General features: G+C 47.0%; 1 protein-coding gene across 2 annotated transcripts in view; it reads right to left on the bottom strand.

Moving 5' to 3' along the window:
• Positions 1-14828, bottom strand: part of PAX7 (paired box 7) — a 147326-nt gene that overhangs the window by 64201 nt on the left and 68297 nt on the right. The gene's annotated exons all lie outside the window — the stretch shown is intronic.

The following is a 14828-nucleotide window of genomic DNA, read 5'->3' as shown; positions in this document are numbered from 1 at the left end:
GGATTAGGAGTTTTAGAAGAAACACATGGAGCGGGATGGGCAAGCAACCTACCCACAATGACTCCTGTTCCCCCTCGGGTGATTTTGTCTGTTGGATTGGCTAACATATGATCAAAATGCAATTTCGGAGAGATTTGCGTTATGTTATGTTACATCATGTACGGTTATTGTCTTCACTCTCACACACACACAAGTTCAAAATTGAAACACAAGGCTCCTCGCTGCAGCAGTGTCAGTGAGTGAACCAGAGTGAGCTTACGATGGTGCAAATATTGTGAGGGCCTGGGAATCCCATTCAAGATCCCCCTGCTCAACCCTTCACAGCTCTATTGGTCTGATACATTGGAAATGTGACCACTGACTTCAATGCGAGCAGGATCCGGCCCTATCTAAGCACTCACCTGCTTGTGTTTCTATTCTCATAGCAACCTGCTGCCTTTACTGCTCTTTCCCTGCTCTCATCTGTGCACATTTAATTTCATCCCACCAACCCGCACTTGGAAGGCTCTCTAGTCTCCAAAGACCCTCCCTTTTCTCCTGAAGATCCCTCCCTAAAAGCCTCTTCCAGTCCGTCCCAAACTGAACTGCTCCCTGGTGTTGCCTCGCAACCCCATCTTGAGCCCAGTGTTTTGTTTCTGTTTGCGTTGGAACATACGGTGGCTTCGCCTTGATACAGAGACCTGCCACCGCCCTTCACAGTGCCATGCAATTATCAGAATGGCCAACGGTTATTTGTTTGTTTACTCCTGTCTTCCTGCCGGCTGCATTGTGTAGATGTGTTCCACATTTCCAACTAACAAGTGCATATCCTTGGAGAGGAAGGATAGTCTTGTAGTTAAGGTACTAGATGAGCGTTCAAGAGATCAGTTCCTTCCTCGGCTCCCTGTGTGAAGTCACTTAGCATCTGATCTGCAGTCTGTGGAAGTCTTTAAAATGAGGGCAATACGACTTTCTTTCCCCGGCCCTTTGTTTTGTTTCTTTAGCCTGTAAGCTCTTTGGCGCAGGGGCTGTCTCTTACTGTGTGTATGTGCAGCACCTCGCACAATGAGATCCCAGTAGCTGGGGTCTCTAGGCCCTGTTGTAAGCCAAATAATAAATACTCATTATAACAAGAAAACACAGGTGCGCCCAAGGAGCTTCGCAACTGCACGCTAGTGATTCCGAGCCGAGGCTGGCTAGCGGATGATATTAGGGCCTTTAAAACAAAACCAACAGACAAAACCGCTGAAACCATCCACAAAGGAATGTATAGGATTTATCTCCCTTTGCAGAGGGAAGGACATTTCATGGCTGAAATAGGTTAATTCTGTCCCTTCTTTATAACCCACCGGAAAAAAAAAAAAAAAAGAAGATACATTCCAGCTAATGACGTTAGCAATTCTTTCCTTCCCCCACCCTTAAAGGTGGCTCAAGGCTTTAAGCTTAAAAATCATTTTATTGGTAGTTAAAATACACAGGCTCAAGCATCTAACTGTAATGCGAGGCTCACTTCAAAGGGAACCTGCTTTCGCTTCACAACAGTTAAGGTTTTATCAGCCACTAAAGATTCTCCAGCCTGAAGATCCTGTTACCAGCATGTTAAGCCCAGGGTGAAGGCCATGGCTGCTAAAACCAGACCATTGGGGGGTGGAGGGGAAGAGGAGGAAGAGGAAGCAGCCTTGAAGCTGTCCATCTGCCTGCTGCGGCATTGTTCCCATCCATAGGCCATCAGGATGGGCTTGGGCAGAACTGCATAGCTAGTATCTTCCTTTAGGACAAGCTGTCTGGCACTTGGAAAAGAGGCTGCACAAGGTACCTGGAGGCAGGTGGACATGCATGTCTGGAGTCTGCCTCTTTTAAAAAGAGGCAAAAGGTCCCTTGGGTTCATTTGTCCATTCACTGCAGGGGGATCCATTCACTGTAAATTCACTGAAGATGCACAGGACACAGGAGCAAAATTTAGATCACTGCAGGCAGCATTTTGCATCTGATAAAGACATTTGGGGTCTGCACAATGTCATCGGTGCAATATATCGAAGTGACAGGTTACAAAGAGCTGGCTGGTCCAATATCCCTGCATGAAGTTTCTTATTCCAAAAATGGATTTAATTTTGGGCAGAGCCCGAACAGGGTGTTGCTGCTCTTCATTTTACACCCGATGCTAATAGGGACTTTACCTCTTATATTATCTCACATTGCCTCTCTTGAAAAGTGATTGTAAATACAGCAGCTCAAATGGACACTATCGGAAGGAGGAGAGGAGATTCTTCTAACCGTCTGCATTAGAGGTACCACATGGGATCTGAGAATCAACCTGATTTCTTTCTTCATCTGGTATCTCTAACAATAAGACAGATTTCGCAGCTGGAATTTAGTTGGGCAATTTCACTGAATGTGCCTGGTGCAGATTAGAACCCAGCTTGTTCTCCCATAGCTGCACTGACTCTTCAGGGACCACCAGTAAGGAAACCAGGCTTGTTTCAGTAAAGGAAGTTGCTGTGGCTTGCCGACATGCAAGGAACAGATATGTGGAATGGGGAGGTGCCATTTTTACACAGTCCCTTTTTGGGCTAGTGAACACAAAGCAAAATCCACCTCCCCTTTCTAGTCTCACTCTCCCTTTCCCATTTGCTCTCACTGCAGTGATCTTCACAGCCTGCCGGGAAGAACAAAGGAGACAGTGATGCTACACAAATCATACTGTGGGGTATGTGCTTGCAAAGGACTGGGGGGCATGGCATTCCACCCCGGAATGCCCAACCAGTCACGGTGGGGGAAACTCGTCCCTGTGCAGAAAGCCCATGCGCCAGGCCTCTGCACCAAGAAGCCTATACACCACTTAAGTACACCACCTATGGGCGTAAGCGGTGCATAAGCCTCAGGTAGACCTTCTGCATATGGGGTGAACTTCCCCCACTGTGATTACCAACACCATGGTCATGTAGGAACCCAAGCTTGCTCATGAACATATAAAAATGTTATCTGAACTTATTATTTGTATTTCCCTAGTGTCTAGAGACTGTCAGTTGCCATGAGGGCCCTGTTGTATTGGGCTATGTACATACACACAGTCAGAGACAGTCCCTGCCCTAGGGATCTTTTGTTCTAATTAAACAAAGGGTGGGAGAAACAAAGCATTCTCCTTCTCCTCCCCATGTTACAGATGGGGAAATGAGGTACAGAGCAACTAAGAAGCCTCCCCAAGTCATTCAGGGAGGTTGTCACAGAACCAGGAATTGAATCCAGATTTCTTGCATACCAAGCCAACGCCTTACCCACAAAACCACCCACCTTCTGTCTTAGCAGCTCAGACAGATTTGGTTTGAACTTGGGACAAAGGTCAGAGCTGGTTCTTATTTAAACTGAACCCGTGCACCCAATCCTGCCAAAACTCGCACTCGACGTACTAGCCACTTGTCTATGCACCCAGTACAGCCACACGGCCAAGACAGCTGCCTGCCAGGGGAGGCTGGACTGAATTATCCCAGCAGACATCGAGATCTGGGTCAGCTCCCACAATTTGTCAGACAAGGAGAAGGAAGGGAGGTCAGGAAGAGCTTCTCGTGGGAAAGAAAGGCTGCTGTGTTCCTCCTCAGCCTAATGAGGACTCGATGTTGGAGGAAGATGGATGGGATGAATGAACTGGTAAATGAAAACAGGGATGGAACAATCAAGTCCTGCCCTCAACCTCAGACAGAAGGGAAAAGGCACAACATGCGTTTGCTTCCACATGTTCAAAGAGTTGCAGAAATCAGGGATGGAAGAGACCTATTTAGTCATATATGGCCCAATCACACGAAGAGTCTGAAGTCAACGTGGTGACTTACCAGCATAACTAGGGATGCCAACCTTCCAGGATTGTCCTGGAGTCTCCAGATTAATCTTTAATTAAAGATTACGTCATGTGATGAAACCTCCAGGAATATGTCCAACCAACATTGGCAACTCTAGGCATAACGATTGCTCATGTGACTTAGGTTTTGCATGATTGGGTCCTTAATCAACTCCTAGGGATCAGTGCAGGATTGTTTCCTATAGTGAATTTTATGTGTGTGTGTTTCGTCCAGTCCACCTGTAAATGTCCTGAACAATCACCAGCTATTCAACTGAGAGGGTTGAGGGTATGTTCCCAGAATGGTGGGGACATGGGGGTGGAAAGGCACTTTTTGGAGCTGACTGGATGAGCTGAGTTATTGTTCCTGTCTTCATGTTTGCTTTTTAATGCTGGTGGGGGGATTATTGTATTGGAAATGTAATTGCCAGGACCCCTAGAGCTTTTGTATAATTTTCTTTATTATCATTTACATTCTAATGACATAACAACTAAATAAATCACCATGGCCCCTTTCTCTGATCTACCATCAAGAGCACAAATTTTGAACACATATGCCTGAGGAAGGATGGCCTAGTGGTTAGAGCACTAATTTGGGACCCTGGTTCAGGTCCCTGCTCTGACACAGGCCTTGGGCAAGTCACTTGGTCTCTCTGTGCCTAAGTTCCCAATCTGTAAAATGGGGATAAGGGAGTTACACAGTAAAGCTAGTGAGATGCACAGATAACAGTGCGGGGGTCATATAACTACCTAAGACTGCTAAACAGAGCTACCCATATGCTTCCTCTGCCAGATGATGAGAAACGCAGGAAAGACAACAGAGAGATACATGCGCCGCTCAAATGATCATCAAAGGTTATTTAGATTTTGACAAATCTCTACAGATTTAGAAAGCGGCTTATAAATATGTTTAGGTCGTAAGCAAGCACATTTGAAGCAAGGCATTGTATTTACCTGTACAAGTATTGCTACAGAGCAAAAGCCGTGCACAGGCTACCCTATGCAAACTAGCTTGAACCCAGCCAGCAGGGTAATAATACCAGTGAACACAGCACAGTGAAGGCTTCAGCTCGGAGTACAAGCCTGCCATGGACCCTGGGTACATACTTGTCTCACGAGCCTACCCTGAAGCGTATGGTCACTGCTGTTGTTACCTGCGCTAGCTGGATTCAAGTTAGCTCAGGTAGGCTAGCCTGTGCACAGCTTTGGTTGTGTAGACAGACCCGATGTCTGTACAGCACCTTGCACAATAGGGCCCTACCACTTCTGGGTGCTACCACAATATAAATATTATATAATATTATTAGAGATGATCGAACTATTCTTTACAAACAAAATTATCCAATTAATGTAGCTGGTTTTTCTCTTTGAAAATCCTAGGAACTGTGAATGTGTTAGTTATCTGTAAGTATCTACTGAATGGGTTGGACTGAATAATATGGACTGTTTGCCAACTGTTTAATTCAGCTATTCACTATTTACCATTAGTTATTCAAGATGTGTGACTGGTCATCTATGACATTGTTTCTGATCCTTGATTGGATGCCTGAAATTGTTTTTAAACAAGAGGATAGGGAATAATGAATAACAGATAATGAACAACAAATAATAAATATTATTGTCCATTCATGAATACAGTCATTCACATATAAGTACATGTGTTAATACAACGAGTAACCCATTTCTCAAGCACTTTTGCAACCAATGTTTCATCCATCTGCTTATATGGTCCTAATCACCATAGTATATGAGCATCTCACAATCACTAATGGATTTTATCATCAACACTCCTGTGTGGCAGTAAACTATGATTTCCATTTTAACAGATGGGAAACTGAGGCACAGGATAAATTAAGTAACTTGCCCAACATCAGACAGAGATCTTCTGTTTGAATCAGGAATTGAACCCTTGGCTCTTGAGTCCCAGTCCAGAGCACTGCACACCGGTGCATCCTTCCTACTCATCTTATGAAGGATGTTATTAATATCTGCATCTAGCAAATAAAAAGGACTAAAATTATGGCTGGACTGAACAGCTGTTTGGAATATGAATGAATGTTTGCGAACATTGTTTTGCAGTATCTTCCAGTTCTACAGCATATATACAGAATTTCTCAATGATCATTTCAGTGGTCAAAAGAAATGCTGTTAAGTAAATAAAATGAAGAATAAAATCACTGTTTTCAGTTATCTATTTATCTCCCCTGCAAACTATATGTCCTGGGGATAAACTGGGAAGCTGAAAGACACTAGAATAAATTCACTGATGGCATAAAGCAGTTGCATAGTAGTGAGAGGTTTTTTATTTAAGTGCCTGATCTCCGCTTGAATACCTGCTTCTTAGATGGCCCAATCTTAACAGTGTTACAGTTGCATTTAAGCCTTCCAAAACAGGCTTTGATGTACACACCTCACTGAGGTGAATAAGGTGTTGGGAAGTAGATTTCCCACTGCTATTGTTTGGCTGGCGATAGGGTTTAACAACAAAACAGCAGCACGTTGATTTACATTGTGGAGATTTTCTTTGCAACAGAAAAAGCTATGAATCTTCTACAAAAATAGCTTCAGTGCTGTGGGAAATAGATAAAAGATTAAAATATCTTGGCAAACACCAGGCTTGATTCTAAGAAACATTTTCCATTGTTAACCACAATGAAATCTACTAAATTGGTGCCCTAGTAAATAGCAGACCTGCAAAATTGGGGTAATCGCCAGGAGAACTGATTGAGTGCCATGAATTTCACTGGCTCTAAGCACTGGATAAGTGGCACCCTTATTTGCTTTAAATGCACATGGGATGGTGGCAGAGGTGGACCTAGAGGTTCAATTTAGAGAAGGGTGCAGCTTATCTGAACCTTTTTGGTCTGATAGTTAAAGTAAAGTAATGAAACCGTGTTCCAGTGCTTATTCCATCTGAACTAGTTCCTCCATGTCTACGCTGCAAGCTTACGCTCAGCACTAAACCAGTGTGAAATGGATCACCATTTGCTGCTGTAAATTACCTCCCGTGTTCATTTCATAGGGATCCCTTGCACTATGAAAGCAAAACAAGTTGATCTTGCCTAATTATAGGTCCAGTCCTGAAGTTCTTATTCAGTCCTGGCTCCCACTGACTTCAGTAGGGGTTTTGCCTGGACTAGGACTGTAGGATTGGGCCTGTGAAGGGGTGTATAAAGTCTTCACTGACAGGAAAGGGCTGGGGAGACTCCTTGTGCTAAAGTAGCCCCACCCCTCCAGCACTGCCAATCATGCCTGGTAGGGAGGAGGGCTTTTAAAGGAGAAAGCTGCAATACACAAGGGGGAAGCACCACAAAGGGAGTGACTAGCTCCTGGAACAGCAGGGTGAACCCTCACATCGGAAACCTCCCAGCTCTGCTGAGTCCCCAGGGGTAAGCCCGCTAGGGAGGGGCTGACTCAGCTACCCAGCCATTAGGGCTCCAACAAAGCTGCCGCCCAGGCATCCCTGAAGTTAGGCGGTGCATTGGATCTTTTTTGCCTTGTTACTGACCTCAGGAGGGGCTTGGTTTGTGCAGAGCTGGACTTTTGCTTTTCCCCCACCCAGAAGCAAAGTCAACCTGCCCACAAGGGCAGGGCAACTGCCAGGAGTAAGAGGTGGCCTGCTGGTACCCTGTTCTAGGCCAGCGCCATGCTGGAAACTGGGCATGGCAAGAGGTCCCAACCCACCTGGGACGACACCCCTGGGAGGCTTTTTTTACAGGGCCCACTATGTTTTTTGTAATGTTTAATACACTTAATGAAGTAGGAGAGACTCTATCCAGTAAAATCCCCTCCCCTCGGCCTCAATCCCTTAACTGGCACCTTTCTGTTTCTATTTGGGGCTGTGCCAGTTACAAGGACTCTGACATATATGTCAGAAAGCATGCATGCAATTCTAAGCTCATCCTCGGGTACTAGGAGGTGACGGACATCTTGGCAATTCTTATAGATGATCTTTAACTTTGCCAAATCCACATGGAGAAGAACTGCCACCATGGTTTGGGTGACCTTGGAGAGCAGAAGATTTGAGATCCAGCCTACTGGCTACTGGACAGATGTGGGACTTTTTTGGAGGGTGTGGTTTGGGGCAAGGGAGTTGTGGGCTTTCCTTTTATTGGACCCATCTCCATTTCTATTTCTAACTCAGTCTGGGGAGGTGGGAATGACCAGCTACAATAGAATGAGTAATTCAGAACAGTCCTTACTGGCTTTTCAGAGTGGAATGCTCCTTTAAACTTGGCTGGGTGAGTGTTCTAACCTCCCCCCCGACACACACCCACCCGACCTTTTCCCGGGAGCTGAATGTTGACTGGCATGCCTGTGCATTTATTTCATTGTCGGCCTCTTGCAGTGCATGGGCACATACAGGAAATGCCACTGACATGGCTGCCATAGTGCCAGGGGCTGCTCTGTGTGGGTGCCCTCATGTGTGAGAGAGCCATTTAGCTGGCCGCGTGCCACAGAGCATGAACACGCCAACCCGGCCTCTGCCAGGAAGAGTCCCTGATCCTGAGCATAGCCTCTCACACAGTTCCTGAGCACAGTCTCCCCTGGCTGCTGCCAAAGATACAGGGCAGCTGTTGTGTCATAACCTCATAGCAGCCCCCCGTGCAAGAAATGCAAAGGAGTCAAACCCCATGGAAGAAAGAAAACAGTCTCCACTGACCTTTGAGAATGAAGGGATTGCATTAACAGAGCCCATTTGGAAAAGTCTCAAAGAGCTTTAGAATCAACTAGTCAGGCACGCTGAATTAAACTCAAGCAGCCTCACATGTCTCCGATTAACGCTCAGATCTGGGGAAGACATTGACCATCTCCACACGACACCTCCAAGTGCAGAAGGTCCTCATAATGAATACTAACAGACTGCAAGACTAACAGACTGGGTGTGGTAATGTCTTTTATTGGACCAACTTCTGTTGGTGAGACAGACGAGCTTTTGAACTTACACAGAGCTCTTCTTCAGGTCTGGGAAACTAACTCCACCTTGTATTTAGCTGTGACACTCTGAGTTAGTTTCCCAGACCTGAAGAAGAGCTCTGTGTAAGCTTGAAAGCTGGTCTTTCTCACCAACAGAAGTTGGTCCAATAAAAGATGTGACCTCACCCACCTTGTCTCCCTAATATCCTGGGACCAACAACCACGCATGTAACAGACTGCCACATAGAGACATACAATCAATCCACTGACCACAGAGATTTCTGACTGATAGAGTACTGGGCTCCCCAGGGCCTTGACACATTGCAGGCTGCTGGAATCCTCTTTTACCTGCTGGGAACTTGACTCCAGACTAAAAGTCTTTCTACAGAACAGAAAAGGGACTGGATTCTATGGGCCAGACACTCAGCTGCTGGAAATTGGTATAGCTTCGTTGAAGTCAATGGATGCCATTTCAATCAATGGAGCTATTCTGATTTGAACCACCTGAGTCTCTTGCCCTGTGTTCCCGCATTACTGAATTCTGCAGAACATCATCCATTGACTCATTTTGATGGAAGGAGAAATGGAGCCCAGTTGTTTGCACTGGGCCTTGTGCATCATTGCCTGCTTTTGAAAATGTTTTCATTGCTCAAAGCTCCAAATCAGCTGAGAGGCTGGTGGCCACTTATTCCCCATTTGCTTTCTTGGTGCTTTCTGGTGAATTTTAGCTCTTTTTGGTTCTTTCTGGTGAATTTTGGTGCTTTCTGGTGAATTTTAGCTTTTTTTCTCTGTCTTTTCCTCCAGTTAGTCAACTAAGAAACCCAGAGCAGCACTTAGCTCCACAGTGATGTGCTCTTTAGAAATGCTGCTAGATAGAGCAGCAGACAGCATTAGATCAGGGAGGAACCATGACCCCAAGAGATTGGGCACAGGACGGAGAATCAAGACTTCTGGGCTCTGCCATTCGCTTCCTGTGTCACCTGGGGCAAGTGACTTCAAGAGCTAGTTGGGAAGTTTTCATTTTGAAATGTAAGTTCAATTGAGGTAAATAAAACGAACTAAAAAGGTTGAAATTGAAAGGAATCATTTTGAAATGATCAAAATGCAATGTTTCAATTGACCTGCTCCAGGTTTTTTTTTCTTCTTTCAGATCTTTTGGCTTGTGAAAATTTTTGAGTTGTCGACATTTTGTCCCGATTTGGGATGAGAAAAAAATTCGAAATCTCAAAAATTCTTACAGGACGGGAAAAGCATTTCCCACCCAGCTCCAGTCACGTCTCCTCTCCAGGCCTCAGTCTCTTCATCTGTGCTGTCAAGCTCCTAATGCTTATCCATCTTCCTGAAGCACTTGGAAATGAAAGGTACTATACAAGCTCACTTCAGAAGGAGACATTGAGTAGCTTGCAAGTGAGTCTCACGTGACCTGGGACTTGCCTACCTGAGAGATGTCCCCTTCTGTGACGCTACATTTCTATAGTTGAGATCAGTAGAGGTATCTGACCTAAAACCCCCCTAGTTTAAATGAGAGGAAGATGCTAGTGGACATTTTCCGTGAGGAGGCCCTTGAATCTTGATTTGAAATCCCCGGCCCCCACCCGGTAGCTTGATTTTGCTGATGTTCACTGCACAGTCGAAAGCCCCTCTTGTTTTCATGGGCAGGGGGAGTGAGACTTGGAGGCAGAATGAGGAACCTATTTACTCTATTGATTTACACCAGCTAAGGATCTGGCCCTAGAAGCCTGGACACCTGATGGTGGTCACTAACCAGGAAGTTAAATGCCCGTAATTAACTGCGCCCACAGAACTAGATACTGAGTTTAACCTTGGGCCCAGGAAGCCTACTGAAAACAAGGCACCGTAACAAAGCAAAGAGTTCACCATCATTAATCTAGGTTTTATAAAACCAAGACCTCCCTGGCTCTAATCCAGTGTCAGCTCAGGCCCTCCTGCTACCATTGGGATCAGCAGTGCAGACACCCCAGCCCGGCCTCTATGTCATGAGGCTAAGGGTATGTCTACACTTCAAGCTGAGGGTATATTCCCATCTCAAGGATATGAATTCTGATTGGGCTAGCGTGCTAAAATAGAGTGTGAGCAGCAGGAAGGGCTAGCCATGCTGAGTATGGGCCTTGCATCTCAGACAGGTCCGTATGCAGGGTGGCTAGCCCCTCCCACAGCTCACGCTGCTGCATTTACCCTCTGTTGGTAGTGCACTAGGCTGGATCAGAGCTAGCGTGGTACATCTCCTTGAACTGGGAATGACATCCCCATCTGGAAGTGTAGACATACCCTGATTAGCAACCAGCACTGCAGTGACCCCACCTTGGTACGGGGAGCTTGACTGGATTGGGGACTAAATGCAAACACTTGGCAGGCGTGGTCCCACTTGACTCCCAGTGGTCTGGTTGTTTGGGGTGGAAGTGGGAGCAAATGAAGTGAGAGTGACCCAGAAAAAGGAACCCCCCACGTGTACAATTGGAGTAGAACACAAGGGCACTGTCCTGTTCCCATTCCAGTCAAGGGGGGTTTTGCTGTTGCTTTCACGGGCAATAGGTTCAGGCCCTAAGAGTCTGATGCAAGACCCACAGACGTCAGTGGGAGCCTGTCCGTTGACTTAACACCCCTCTAAATGACATGTATCTTGGACCCTGTCGGTGCCAGCATGCTGGACCCCTGCACCCTGACTGCACAGAGGTTACTATAGCCCTATCGAAAATATCACTCACTATTCCATGATCTTCTTAGCAGATGAGAAATAGGAGCCCACAACTGGTCCTGCGTCCCCCTCCCCTTGTTCTTCAGCTGGCAAATTTTTATTAGCTGTCAACGTGTCAAACTTCCACTTAGCAGCTGCACGACCCGCCAAGTTCCAAAGCCTTGCCAGTGAGTTTAACAGATCAAGGGGCTTCTCAGGTGGAGGGGAGTGGGTGGGTAAGGGCTCAGGGATCAGAGACACTCAATGGGATAGGGCAGCGTACACCTAGGAAAGGCATTACATATGTGAAAACAAACAGCGGAGAGAGAAAGAGTGAGAGGCAAGAGGAAGGGAGATGGCAGAGGGACCCTGTTTGTTCTGTGAGACTGTGTTTGTACAGCGCCTAGCGCAATGATTGGGACTCCTAGCTGCTACAGTAATACAAATAATAATAGTAAGCATCTCCAAAGGACATGTAGCTCCACCACAAGTTATTGTGCTTGATGCCAGAATGATTGGATGAAAGTCCACAACCTCTGTCATGCAGGAGGGCAGACTAGCTGCTCTGGGAGGCAGTGGGACCCAATGAGTAAGGCAGTAGATGGGACTCAGGAGATCTTGGGTCGGCTGTGTGACCTGAGTCACTTCACTTCTCGGTACCTCTGTTTTTCCTCCCACCCTTTGTCTGTTTTGCATTGTAAGCTCCTTGGGGCACGAAGTGTGTGTGTGTGTGTCTGTCTGTCTGTGTACAGCATCTAGCACAATGAGATCCCGATCTTGGCTGGGGCCTCTAGCCATTATTGTAATATTGCTGTAACTACTGTTAATAAACATCCCCTCTGGCCGCAGACTCTGCGAAGAGAGGGGAAAAGGGTTGCGGGACTCTTCCTGTTGTGTGTGTGTTTTCCACAAGAACTTGATTGACTGATGTTTGTGGCTCCTGAGAGCCAGTGAAAGATCCGCTCTGATATCCAGAAAATTTTACAAGGGGCGGCAGGCTTAAAAGCGGTGGGAAGAAGCCGAGCCTGCCAGGATGTCGGAATGAAAAAGCCATCAGGAATGTGCCTCGGAGAACAGCTGCTCCTAGAATTCTGGCAGGAGCCTTCCCCACAAGCTGCCTGGGAGCCAGGAGAGGGATTCGGAGATCACAGCTTGAGCGAAGGGAAGGGGGCTATTTATTTATTTATTTGGTGGGCTTTGCTTTCCTCAACCCCGTTGTCTCTCCGAGGTTGGAACTCCTCAGAAGGAAGGAACCTGCCACGGGTTCACAGCGCAGCCCTTCCAGCTGCATGGGTGCCTGGATTAGAAGACTTGGCAGGGGCTGTGGGGAGGAATCTGAGCTCTCTGGCACTCCTCGGGCTTTCCCTCCGCTCCTGTGACTAGCACCACAGTACACTGAATTCGGATATATTTTTCACCGTAAAAACGTGCGTAGGGGTCTTTGCCCAAGTAGAATTCTCCCTCCGAGCACCATTCTCTGGGTGGGTTTGGCTCACTGGCACCTTCTTACTTCTCCTTGTTTCTCTGCTAGCGTCTTCCCATGTCCACATCAGCCAAAGTAAATCACAGGAGCATGCAACCCCCCTTGGTATTTTATCTCCAGCACAAGCCCCTGCCATCCATACAGCCTGCTCCCAAGCTGGGTGGAGCAGGGCTTGCTTCAGGAGCCGGTAGGAGAATTTTCAAGAGGTCAGAAGGTCTCGTGATGCAAAGACGACCCCTTCTCTGCTCCTGCTTTCGTGAAGATGCCTTCTTGCTGGCTAGTGGCTATCATGGAGACTCAAGGACCGGAAGCCCTGTGCTTCTTGTTCTCAAGAAGAGTACTCAGACCTTGCACAAACTGGGATCCCCGCAGGGTGATTTTGCTGGCCTTGCCCAGAAGGAAATAAAGCAGCATTTAGGTGATGTAGCTGCTGTGTTTCTGCTCTAGACCAGTTACCGTAGACTGGCTTTCACCACCAATATGCTGTAAACCAAGAGGATGAGCAACCCAGTGTAATGTAAAGAGAAGGATAAACTCTTGGAGCAGCACATGGCCTGTTCCAATGCTCACTGCAGGCAAGGGGGGTTTTCCTTGGGTTTCAGTGGGAGTTGGATTGGGCTCATCATGCACAAATGGCATTATTATTGCTAAAATCTCAGGAAGACCTTCTTGACTAAGGTCAAGTCTAGTATCATAGAATCATAGAAGATTAGGGCTGGAAGAGACCTCAGGAGGTCATCTAATCCAACCCCCTGCTCAAAGCAGGACCAACCCCAACTAAATCATCCCAGCCAGGGCTTTGTCAAGCTGGGCCTTAAAAACCTCTAAGGATGGAGATTCCACCACCTCCCTAGGGAACCCATTCCAGTGCTTCACCACGCTCCTAGTGAAAAAGTGTTTCCTAATATCCAACCTAAACCTCGCCCACTGCAACTTGAGACCATTGCTCTTTGTTCTGTCATCTGCCACCGCTGAGAACAGCCGAGCTCCATCCTCTTTGGAACCTCCCTTCAGGTAGCTGAAATCCCCCCTCACTCTTCTCTTCTGCAGACCAAGTAAGCCCAGTTCCCTCAGCCTCTCCTCATAAGCCAAGTGCCACAGCTCCCTATCGGTCTAATGTCCTCTACATCTCCTCTGCTGGGGAAATACAGCCTATGTTCCTGGGGAGAAGGTTTCACTCTGGCACAGGGTCTGTTTTCTGTCTCAAGGTACAATGGGTCAGATCTTCCCTCCCCAGGAAAATAATAATAATCCCTCACTTTTATATAGAGCTTTTCATTAGTCGATCTCAAAGCGTTTTGCAAAGGAGGCCAGTATCATCAATTCCACTATACAGATGGAGAAACTGAGGCACAGAGCGATCCTGGGTGGCTCAAGGAGACACACTGCAGTCACTGAGCCTTTGCTACACCCACGTGCCGTGAGTCTGAGCCCGAACCTTGGCAGCTTTCAGAGAACATGCATTGGGCAGGAAAAGCCAGTGGGAGGCGAACAGATACACAGGAAATGTTGGGAGCTGTAGAATTGCCGGCTCTTCGTCTCTTTTGATGGCAGGGGCAAGACCATGAACCGAGTGGATGTCCAAGAGGTGTGAGGCCTGGTTTTGGGAGGATGCAGCCCTACGGCTGGGCTGGCCTCGGGGTGATTAACACAGGCCGGTTCTTATTCTGAGGGGAATCTCAGACAGAAAAACGCCTGTTTTGCTTCCAAAAGGTCATTTCACTGAATAGCTATTTCCCTGTCATGAGACAGGGTTGCTTGTTCCCTCCCTCCTGCCTCTGCAATTCAGCGCTGGCCTCGACACACAGAGCCCCCGACGCTGAGCCTGAAACCTAATAGCGCTGCCCACACTGGCTGTTGGTGTCTCCATTTCACTTTTTTAACCCAGCACAATCCTCGGCCCCCCCCTTCCCTTTCCCCGG

The sequence above is a fragment of the Eretmochelys imbricata genome, chromosome 18 (genome assembly GCF_965152235.1).
Source record: "Eretmochelys imbricata isolate rEreImb1 chromosome 18, rEreImb1.hap1, whole genome shotgun sequence".
Lineage (NCBI taxonomy): Eukaryota > Metazoa > Chordata > Testudines > Cheloniidae > Eretmochelys > Eretmochelys imbricata.
This window is presented reverse-complemented; position numbering and strand designations above follow the sequence as displayed.